This window comes from Pelobates fuscus, chromosome 7 (genome assembly GCF_036172605.1).
Source record: "Pelobates fuscus isolate aPelFus1 chromosome 7, aPelFus1.pri, whole genome shotgun sequence".
Taxonomy (NCBI): domain Eukaryota; kingdom Metazoa; phylum Chordata; class Amphibia; order Anura; family Pelobatidae; genus Pelobates; species Pelobates fuscus.
In genome coordinates, this window is record NC_086323.1 from 138,142,987 (window position 1) to 138,155,150 (window position 12,164).

At 46.4% G+C, this 12,164-nt stretch overlaps 1 protein-coding gene across 1 annotated transcript in view; it reads left to right on the plus strand.

Moving 5' to 3' along the window:
• FAM78B (family with sequence similarity 78 member B) overlaps positions 1-12,164 on the plus strand; it is a 91,449-nt gene that overhangs the window by 34,396 nt on the left and 44,889 nt on the right. The window lies entirely within an intron of this gene.

Here is a 12,164-nt window from a genome sequence, read left to right on the forward strand (position 1 = left end):
AGTTATTCTCTGAACCAATCTCAATGCTTTACCATAGGATTGGCTAAGACTGTCAATGAGGCAGATCAGGGGCTGAGCCAGCACAAGCCAAACACAGCCCTGGCCAATCAGCATCTCCTCATAGAGTAACATTGAATCAATGCATATCTATGAGGAAAGTTCAGTGTCTTCATGCAAAGGGTGGAGGCACTGAATGGCAGTGATGCCACAGGAAGCACCTCTAGCAGCCATCTGAGGAGTAGCCAGTGGAGTTATCACTAGCTTGTAATGTAAACACTGCATTTTCTCTGAAAAGAGTGTTTACAGCAAAAAGCCTGAAGGTAATGATTCTACTCACCAGAACAAATTCAATAAGCTCTAGTTGTTCTGGTGACTATAGTGTCCCCTTTAATATACTTTTAAAAAAAGTATATCTCAGGTGATTAGGTGATTTTTTGTGTTTTATTCGATGGTATAAACCCCAATGTTATGACTTCCCTTTAACCATTTTGGATTCAAAGAATCTTGGAGGACATGACTGTTTTGCTTTGTTTTTTTCCCATTGTAAGGAATCTTTGGCAACAAATGTGCTCACAGCTTCAGCATTAAAAAAAAAATAAAATACTGCAATAAAATATAAAGAGCACACTCTACTTGTTCCACTGATGATGTTCAACTGGGATTCTTTTCCGTGGAAAGGTCATAAAAAATATATTCCACAATCATCAAAACCAACTATTATGTGAACATTACAAACAGCAAGACATTTGCAGAAGTGCACATAAAATTGCATTGATAGTGGCCTCTTGCTACCCTGACTGCATATAGTTGTTACTTGAAATACCCAAATGCATACATTATTTGACAGCGCTCTTTGTGTTCTGTATAAATATATATTTTTTTTATTTTTGTCTGCCTTTTCTCCACGCAATTTTCTTTTGTTCACATGTCTCGTAATGTGTCTTGCTGACCATGCCTTTATCTGCTTGTTCGTACCTCTACCAATGAGATCCGTAGTAAGAATTCATTTATGCTGTGATATAAAACAGCTAATAGTGGGATATTTGGCAGCAACAAGAATTCAAAGCATTTTCAGCATTTGGCCAGCTCCTGTGCTGAAACCACCAGCTGACTCTGGAAGGGGAGTGTGGCAACACATGAGAAACCACAGATAATTAGTAACTCTTTCAGTGCTTGCTCGGGTCTTTTACACTCAATTCTTTTTAAGCATTTAAATTACCAATGGATTTAACTGTATTCTATTATGTTAATCAATCTGTGTTACTTACTAAAGTGAGATGTCAAAGTGGATTTCAAAGTTAATGCCGGAGTACCTGATTTGAATGTGACTTTTTCAACTTTAGTTCTCCTTAAAACTGAAATTAAATCCAGATGTTGTGGACTACATCTCCCCTAATGCTTTGCCAGCATTGTGGCTGTAAGACAGGGGTGCATAAAAGGTTGATCCCCAGATGTTTTAAAACTACAACTTCCATGATGCCTTGTCATTCTAGCGGCATGCAAAGCATAATGGGAGTTGTAGTTCTACAACATCTGGGGATCTACCTGCTGTAAGAGCATTATGGGAGATGTAGTTCACCACATCTGGAGTGCCAAGGGTTGCCTACCCCTGCATTAGAGCATACCTTTATGGAAGAGAATCTATCCTTAGGGCACTAAACGGTTGCTGAATGACTACATTAAACAGTATAACAAAGTACTCAGAGTTTCGCTTTGTACAAACAGGGCGGGATGGATTCAGAGTGATTTTCAAATTTAAGGCCAAAAAAGTCAAACTGGAAGATTGGAGATTTGTTTTCATTTTGGCTATTTTTCCCTTAACCCCTTAAGGACACATGACATGTGTGGCATGTCATGATTCCATTTTATTCCAGAAGCTTGGTCCTTAAGGGGTTAAATTGAAGATTCACTTTGCTTTAGTGAATAATCCCCAATGTATTGTCAGAATGCAAATGCATGTACCATAGTGACATGTATTTCTTAGATTGGTGGCACGTAATCCCTCCAGTTAGACTAGACCACAAATAATCCCCCCATGTTAGACTAGACCACAAATAATCTAGATAGAATATGGGCAATGAGCCCTTCCATTCCATATTTTATCATTTTATTCAGATGGGTCATCAGAAGTTTTGGAATACAAGAGACAATGTATTAAAATTTAATTTTGTCAGTTAGACGAATTGGAATCATAGCTGACTTGAAGAATAATTCCAGTTTGACTACTTTGGCCTTAAATTAAAAAGTCACTTTAAATCTACAATTCTTATTTTAGTTAAAAATCTTGGTAATGGCCCTATCTGTGGAAACCTGACAGGTCTATTCACTAAACGGTGTGAATTTTATTAAAGACACGGAGGCTCCTATTATGCATATCTCTTTCTTTATTTCCTCAGCAGCAAAGATAGAGGAATATAAATATTATCAAAAATGAAAGAAAAAACTGTACAGGCATAACGAGTAGCCAATCACATAACAGAGGAAGTAGCTATATAAGTCCTGTGTCTCCCACAATCCCCCTCTTTCTTTGCTGCTTCCTCAGACAGCTAAGTATTTTACTTGAGCTCTCCTACTCATTGCATTTTGTTTACTTGTGATTCATGTTTTGCTTATGCTCGTTTCATTATTGTCGTTTTTATTTATTGTTGATTACTATCTAGTACCTACATCGTTGGTGTATTGGGGGTTTTCCCCTAGGGGCTTTGCCCGCCGCCGCGGGCTGTTTTCCCTCATACCGCCCTGTTGCCGCTTCTCGGCGCTATCTCAGCCACGTGCCCCTTTTCTCTGTGGACGCGACTGAGTGTGCTCGTTTTCCACTCTCGCGGGCTGCCCACGCGGGTGGGTGCACGCGCCCCTTCCCCCGCCTGGAGCCGGTCCACGGGCACACCCTGACACGTGCGGCGGCCATTTTGGGCGATCATTCGTTTCACCCTGCTGTGCCGGGCGGTCGGTCCCTTCCTACGGGTCCCCTTGCTACACCAACGATCAGGTTTAGCCATTTTTCTGTTCTACTGGGTTAATCAACCCATTTTTTCCAGTATTCAATTTTGCTTCTGTTGTACCTCACTATGCAGGATTGCAAAGATGGGCCTACCGTCCCCTCTGGGGATTTTACGATAGATAATCCCGAGGGCGCTATGGCCTCTCAGGAACTCCAGGCCTTGTTGGAAGCTACCATGGCTTCATCCCTTGAAAAGGCTATTGCCTCCGCTATGGGGACTGTCTCATCCTCTTTTGCCCAGTCCCTTCAGTCTGTGCTCTTGCCTTCTATGGCTGCCCCTAACCCCCTGGGTGCGGGGTCCCCTTCCCCTGCCCTGACTGTGCCGGGTGCCCGTAAGGCGAAGGCAAAGGCTAGACATCTCGGGTCCCACTCCTCGATGCAGGCTTTGCCTGTCATGACTGACACGCCTTTGGCGGTCGCAGATAGCGCGCATCCCACGCGCACAAGAGCCCCTGGCCGGGCTAAAAAGGCTAGATTATGGAAACGGGCTAGAGCCCTGGATGATGGGTCGGATACCGACCGGAGTGTGGACAATGATTCCGAGGTTATGGAATATGACTCCTATGGGGAGGACGAGTCTGGCGAGGATCAACCCCTTACGGGTGTCACCCCTTCGGGGTCCTCTACCGTCCCCCGTAGAAAAGTGCCTGACCCCGCTGGGGATAATGATAAAGGGCTTTTAGACCCACAGGGGAACCCCCTGTTTGACCCGGACGACCTGCGTCACCCACGGTCTGCCGAATGGGTCCCTCCGGACCATATCGCCCAGTATGTGGCTAAGAGGATTCGCACACCTCTGTCAAAGGAAGGCCGCAATAAATTGCGTGCCGAATGCCCACGACCCTCCCTCCCTGGCGCTGCCTGTAAGACCCCTGAAGTGGACCCTCAAATTGCCCAATTTCTTAATAAATCTGGGTGGAAGCCTAAAAAGGGTCTTGATCACTCACTAAAAGGGTGCCAGGATAAAATTCTGGATACGCTGGGCCCCCTGTCTAAACTGTACGAGCTCCTCGAGGCAGCCCGTAATGGCGACTCAGTTCTAGATATGGACGTGGCCATCGGGTGGGTCCAGCGAGCTATATGCCTTGTGGGGAATGCCAACACGGCTATGTCTTCCGAGAGACGCAAGGCTATTCTCTTGAAAATAGACCCTAAACTGGCTGCTATGACCGTAGCTGAACCTGACTCAGCCGATGAGGGGATGCTGTTCGGCACATCCTTTGTGAAGGACATGGGGTCCTATGTAAAAACCTTTACGGCTATTGACAAGGCGCAAGCTAATATGAAGCGCGTCTTCGCGCCCAAGGTTTTCGGTGGGGCCGGGCGTAGCAGGAACCGTCCTCCCGGCCGTGGTTTCCGTGGCTCATTCAGGGCCAACAGAGGTTCCTTTTTCCCCTCTCGTGGGCTCCAGGACCCGAAAACGCCTCCTTTCTTCCCGGCCAGAGGGAGATCGTGGGGCTCTAGATACCCCCGTGGTGGGTCGTCGGGCAGACGCCCTTATGGTGAGTACCCCTTCTTCCCTTCTCGATCAGGTTCGGGTGGCGGGGAGGCTAGCCTTATTTTACCCAAGGTGGGCAGTTATTACCTCAGATGCTTGGGTTCTGCAATGCGTAAAGGGTTACCAACTAGATTTTGTTTCCCTGCCTGTCCAAACGTATACCCCCAGGGAGTTGTCCCTCCCACGAGAGCAGGACGCGATGATCTCCGCGGAAGTCGCGGAGATGTTCTCAAAGGGCGCCATCGAAGAATTGCCGTTCGCCACTCCAGGCTTTACGAGCAATCTCTTCCTTGTACCCAAGAAAGGGGGCGGTGTCCGCCCAGTGATAAACCTTCGCCCTCTCAACGCCTTCCTACGCTACCAACATTTCCAGATGGAAGGCATCCATTGTCTCAGAGACCTCCTGAGACAGTCGGATTGGATGGCCAAATTGGACCTGAAGGATGCATACTTCACGGTCCCAATAGCGCTAGAATCCAGGGACTACTTGCACTTCACCTGGCACGGACGGCGTTGGCGTTTTACATGCCTTCCGTTCGGCCTCTCCTCGGCTCCTTGGTGTTTCACCAAGGTTATGAAGCCGGTGGTGTCGTTCCTCCGTACCCGAGGGGTTCGACTAATTATTTACCTGGACGACATCCTGATCATGTCACAGTCGTTGGAATGCCTGAAGTTGCATTTAAACTGGACGATCAACCTCTTACAGAACCTAGGTTTTCTGATAAACTGGGACAAGTCGGTCCTGACACCCGCCCAGTCTATGGAATTCCTGGGGTTCCAAGTGGATTCCGTGCGGCAGTTCCTGTACTTGCCAGAATCCAAGATAAAAGCCATCCAAAAGGAGCTCCGTCGAGCTCTTCGCGCTTCGGACTTGTCAGTCCGGCAGTTGGCGAGGATCATCGGCCTACTGGCCTCCTCCATTCAGGCGATATTCCCAGGCCCCTTACATTACCGGGCTCTCCAACGGCTCAAGGGGTCACACCTACGTTCGGGTCGATCATACGAATCCCGACTTTGTCTGGACGAGGAGTCCAGAGACGAGCTGGTATGGTGGTTGGCACACATGGAAGCCTGGAACGGAAAAGCAATTTTCGGTTCCGTTCCGGACGTGGTCATAGAGTCAGATGCCAGCTTGCACGGCTGGGGGGCTCGTTGTGGCGACATCTCCACGGGGGGCAGATGGTCCGACGCAGAGAAGTCGTTACACATCAACTGCCTGGAACTCCTGGCGGGGGCCTTTGCGATTCGCAGCCTTACCCCTGGAAAGGCGAACTGTTGTGTTCTCCTCAAATTGGACAACGTATCGGCAGTCCGATACATAAATCACTTGGGCGGAACCAAGTCCAAAATGTTGGCTCTGCTGGCAAAGGACTTTTGGCAGTTCTGCCTCCTAAACAACGTCTCGGTGACGGCGGAACATATTCCGGGTCTGGACAATTCAGGTGCGGATTGGAACTCCAGACATTTGAGAGACTCGGGAGACTGGCATTTGCATGCCTCGGTCTTCCAAAGCCTAAACAGGCTGTGGGGTCGGTTCGAGATGGATCTGTTCGCATCTCGACTGAACACTCAGTTACCGAGGTTCTTCAGTTGGAGACCGGACCCGGCGGCAGTGGCGACGGATGCCTTTCTTCAAGAATGGCCTCCAGGCCACCTGTATGCCTTTCCCCCATTCAACATGATCGCTCGTACGATCTCGAAGCTGGTTCGTCACGACTGTTGTCTGACCCTGATCACCCCTCTGTGGAGATCACGACCGTGGTTCCCTCGTCTGATGGAGTTGTCCATAGACTTCCCTCGTCTGTTGCCGAACTTCCAGGACCTCCTTCTGGATCCGGATGGGAACTCGCACGAATTGGTGCTCCAGCACCAATTGCCCCTGGTAGCTTGGTTCCTTTCAGGGGACGCTGGCTTGTCCCTGACGTTCCACAGTCGACTCTCTTGCTCCTCGATAACGCCTGGGCTCCGGGCACACGATCAGCTTACCGAGCTGCATGGAAGTCTTGGTCTGATTGGTGCATGGAACGGGCAGTGGATCCCATATCTGCCCCTCTCCATTTGATACTGGGGTTTCTTACAGCCCTGTTCGACTCAGGCAAGGCGTACAGGACTATCAATGTTTTTCGATCGGCCATATCGGCCGGTCATGGTGGGTTGGAAGGTGTACCCATCGGCAAACATCCTTTTGTATGCCGTCTTCTCAAGGGTATTCGCTTCGTCCGTCCGCCTAGGTCGCGGTTTTCGACATTTTGGGACGTCAACATTGTGTTGCGTTTTCTGTCGGATTGGTACCCTAACCAGGACTTGACTCTTAAACAACTATCCTCCAAGATGGTTATGCTGTTTTGCCTGGTCTCTTGTAAGAGAGTCTCCGATGTTAGGGCTCTTGACTGGGGTGCCTTTGTGTTTACGCCGGATGGCGTTACTTTCACCATATCTAGGAGAACTAAATCGGCGTCCAAATCCTTCGTATATCCTAGATTCCCGTTGTGCCCGGCGCTCTGCCCGGTGGATTGTTTGAAGGCCTATCTAGAGGCTACACGTGCGGTGCGCTCATCTGAACGCCATCCCCTATTCATTTCGTTTAAGGCTCCGCATCGCCCAGTATCGACTCCGACGCTGGCGCGTTGGATTCGTTGGCTTTTATCCCTAGCGGGTATAGACACATCTGTTTTTACGCCTCATTCTGTAAGGGGCGCTATGGCCTCGAAGGCATCCACAGTTGGTTGCCGTCTAGAGGACATCATGCGCGCAGCGGACTGGTCCCGAGAGTCGACCTTCAGAGACTTCTATTTCAGACCAATTGAACACGTCGCATCTCAGGTGATAGCACAGCTTTAAACTTGCATAATAGGAGCCTCCGTGTCTTTAATAAAATTCCTAGATTTTACTAGTAACATGACGTAAAGTCATGATTTTATTAAAGACACGGAGGCGAGTATTATTCCCTCCCACCCTCCCGGTGTGGATTTGGGATTGGAGATGCTTCGGTGCAATACGAGTACGTGGGCAATTGGGTCTGTATTGAGTTCATGTTTTTTGTACTGTGTGGTTTTTATCATGCTTGGATGATTTGACAATTTTATATTGATTCCTAATCATGTATATATATTCTATTTCAGCATCATGTTTCATGTAGATCCCTCACGTTTATGTTTGGTAAGTCTACAGTTTGAGTTTGGAAATTACCATGTTTTTCTATCTTTTTTAGCTTGAAGTTCTCGTTTTGTTTCCCGTTTCCTGTTTGGATCAAGTGGGACATCGTTTATCTTACCTGGTCTTCGGTTGCGCAAGAAAGAGGGGGATTGTGGGAGACACAGGACTTATATAGCTACTTCCTCTGTTATGTGATTGGCTACTCGTTATGCCTGTACAGTTTTTTCTTTCATTTTTGATAATATTTATATTCCTCTATCTTTGCTGCTGAGGAAATAAAGAAAGAGATATGCATAATACTCGCCTCCGTGTCTTTAATAAAATCATGACTTTACGTCATGTTACTAGTAAAATCTAGGAATTGTAACAAATTGAAATCTGAAGCTAATGTAAAATGAAGGCAAAAATAGCTCATCTGAAAATATCCTCCAGTTTAACTATAGAAACACCATGACTTTTTTAGACTAAATTTTGCCATTTAATATTTAATTCACTACAATTCAATGTTTAATGAATAAACCCTTTCCATTGTGATTTATTGGCCAAATAAACTAGAAATATACCCAACTTAAAGATTTTACATTCAGGACAGTTAACACTTTAGTGAGTAACTCTGCGATTTTATGGAATTCATACTTAGGATTCAAGCGTTACATTAAAGGGTTACTCTGAGCAACATGACCATTTCTGTGATTTGAAGTTGTCATGGTGCCTGGAGTCTGTATTAGCCGTTCTGCTGCCAGAGATATCACTCCACCTCCGGAAGTGTCATTGGGATGTCAGCGTTCCGGGCTGGTTAATTTCAATTCTATGCAAATTTGATTGCATAGAATGTCAGTCATTGGCTGAGAGTGGTCAGCTGATGCTCTCAATCAATCATTGGCAACAACATTAACTTGTCTTTTGCAGCTCTGTGAAGACAGCTGTGTGTCACCAGACCATCTGGTAATGTGGGCAAACCTTTGCATCAGAGGATAGGTAGTCCACGACATCTGCTTTGCCCCATTACCAGGGAACTGGGTTAGTGTACTCCTCACATTATAACCCCAACAGCAGGCTGTAGTAGTTATGATGATTTGAGTAACCCTTTAATTACATACGCATGTTAATATTTTAGCATCCACTGCTGCAGAGTACAAATTACATCATCATATTTATTCATTCTTTGGGCGACTTCCAATGAATAGACCTTCCTTTTTTTTTTTAAATGTCAAAGTACAACACAGGGAATTATTTACGGCTTGCGTGTTCATGAGAGGAAACTGTAACAATGAGATAAAAGATTCTAAATATATAATAATTTAATTAAAGGGACACTATAGTCACCAGAAAAACTACAGCTTAATGTAGTGGCTCTAGTGTCTATAGCCTGTCCCTGCAGGCTTTTCAGTGTAAACACTGCATTTTCAGAGATTGGTGCCTTGTAACACCTCTAGTGTCAGTTACACAGACGGCCATAAGAGGTGCTTCCTAGTCCTGTGCCCCACAGTATTAACATCTTCACGTCTGCATGTAGGTGCTGAACGTTCTCCATAGTGATGCATTTATTCACTGCATCGCCATGAGGACATGCTGATTGGTCAGCACACAGTTTTGCCACACATGTGCAATAACCTCTCTATGCTTTCCTATGGGAAAGTATTGGATTGGCTGAGATAATCAAAATGGATGATCTTAGCCACAGAAGTAGAGCCAGCCACAACAAGACCAGTGCAGCATGTGAAGACAAATCCCCTTTTCAAAGTAATGCAAGGGGGGCCGGTAACCTAACTATTTCATTTAAAACCATAGTATCAGGAATAAATGTTCGTATTACTGGCTCTATAGTGTTCCTTTAAACTGTAAAGTGAAGCAACAGAAGAAAGTTACAGAATATAAATACAAATTAGTCATTAAATTCAGTATTCAAAAATAATTATTTCCTAGAGTTAATAGATACAATAGTTTTCATTTTTTTTTGCTGTTTTTTTGTTGTTTTGTTTCATGATCAAGTTTAAAAAACAACGGAGCTTTAGCCTATATAAAAATCATTTGTCAATTTTAAAGCAATAGCTACTGTAGTTTGTTAGGGTTGAAAAGGGTCATGATGGCCAAGTGGGCTGTGTGTTTTACTCAGGATTATTCACTAAAGTAAGAATGGTGAGTAATTCAAAGTGAATTAAAAGTGAATCTCAAATTTAAGGGGAAAATAGCTAAACTGCAAAAAATCTGACTACTTTGGCCTTAAATTTGAAATTGACTTTGAATCCATCATGTCCTGTTTTCATAAAGAGAAATTACTTCTTTTTTTTTTTTTTAAATTCTTTATTTTTATTGTGCATTTGATTACATACATACTTACTCACAGTGCCACGACAGCGACCATGAGCAGTTCCATAACAATCAGTGGCATAGCTGAAAGATTGCACATTTAATATTTTTTAGATGTAACAGGCTAACAATCGTTAAGTTTCCTATGTAAAGTAAGTACACATGTTGCAGTAGGATATGACTGTTAGCTGTACTGTGACTAATGTGTACTAAAGGTATGTTCCTGACAGGGGCTTTGGAGTAGCTTTGTGGTACCTGGCATGTGTCAAGTTCGTTGGCGCTATCTGCTCTGCGAGCATGTGGGCTATGGGATTAACCCGCCTGTGGTTTCGTGAGCTAGTCTGGGAGGTGTTGAGCTGAGTGATGCAATGTAGTGTGCCGCAATGCTCTCTTCCCTCCATTGACATTACAGATAAGTGTATGTTGGGAGGTATCTAGGTACCGGGTATGTGACACCCCGTCTGTTAGCCATTTAGGGTGAAGTGCCGTTTTGTTTCCGTTTGGGGCAGACGGGGGTGGGGTGGGGAAGTGAGGTGGGTAGCCTGATGTGCAGCTTTCTTGTGTGCCCGACTGGTGTACTGCTATTATCATGTACTGGTTTATAGACATTTTGAAACACAAAATTAAGTGAACTGAAGTAATAGTAGGCAAATTGAGCAAAACAGTCGAATAAACAGGAGAATCGTAAGGAGGCAGTTCCGTAGTGGTGAGATCAAACAGTCCCGGCCAAACTCTTGTTGCGGTTTACGCAGCCCTTAGAGCTATCATGTCGGGTTGTCAACATGGATGCTGTGTCCGGCCCGTTGCGGAACAAAAGTTTTCGACCTCTCCGGGTCCCACCTGTGCCGTGGCTTGGTAGCTTCGCGGGTTGTCGTGAGCCGTATGGTGTCTATGGGTAAGTTCAGTGTGGGAAGCAAGTCCTGCGCTCCCTGCAGGTTGTAGATTGCGTGGGTGTTTCCGCCGTGTGTCACCTGCAGGGAACGGTTGAGGCGCCAACAGTATGTTATGCCTTGTTGCTGAAGCAGTGTGGTAAGTGGCTTAAATGACCGTCTCCAGGCCAAGGTGCTGCCTGACAAATCTGTGAAGAAGGAGAGGGACATGGCTTCGAAGGAGTACTGGGGAAGATTTTTAACCGCTGCCATAGTCGCGGCCCTGTCCTCCTTGCGCTGGAAGCGGAGTATGGTGTCCCTTGAGGCCGCTGGTGGAGCCTTGGTCGGTTTGGGGACTCTGTGGACTCCGTCCAGGCTTATTGCTTTTGCTTGCCGTGGTGGGAGCAGCGCTGCCAGGAGCCTCCGCGCGAAGTGTGGCAGTTCCTCCGCCGGCATGTCATCAGGTACTCCCCGTACTTTTATGTTGGTCGATCGGCGTGTGTCTTCCAGTGTGGCGAACCTCCGTTCAAAAGCTTCCATTTTGTTCTTCAGACCCCCAATCTCCAATTGCATAGAGGCGATGTGAGTAGCTGTGGTAGCGGAGGTGTCCTCCAGGGTGCAAAGTCTGCCGGTTATTCCCCGGAGATCTGCGCGGAGACCTGCCATGTCTGTTTGGATCGTGGTCTGCAGACCTGCCAGCAACGTCTTGAGCACCGCTGTAGTGACTGGCGCATTCTCGGGGTCTGGTGGTGTGGCTTTCATTACCAGTGGGCTGGGAGGGTGATGTGTGCCCTCACCTTGAGTGGAGTCGTCCGACATGTCGGAGTAAGTCTCTGGGTATTCGGCCATCTTGGGCCTATCCGCTCCGTGGGCCTGTCGCCACATGGCTCCGATGTCGAGGCCAAGTCTGGGTTGGTCGGGCTTTTGTTTTTTGGTCTTCCATCCCATATCAACTCCACTGTTATTGCCTAGTATTTGTGGTTGTTTTGGTTGGTTTTTCCGTTTGTTTGATGTCGTTTTTTGCAGTATATCGCAGGAGCTATAGTGCCGTGCGACTTCTCCGCTCTACAGCTTGGCTCCGCCCCCCAAGAGAAATTACTTTTAAAGATCTGTATATTGTACTGTGTGATGTAGTTATTCAGCAACTCGCTATTTAGTGCCCTAAATATAGATTTTCTTACCTAAACGTATGCCCAAAAGCAGGAGTAGACAACCTTTGGGACTCCAGATGTCACTTTGGGACTCCAGATATCTTCCATAATGCTTTTACGGCATAATGCACTAAAGCTTTAGACGATACGTAGTCCACAACATCTGGAGTGCCAAAGTT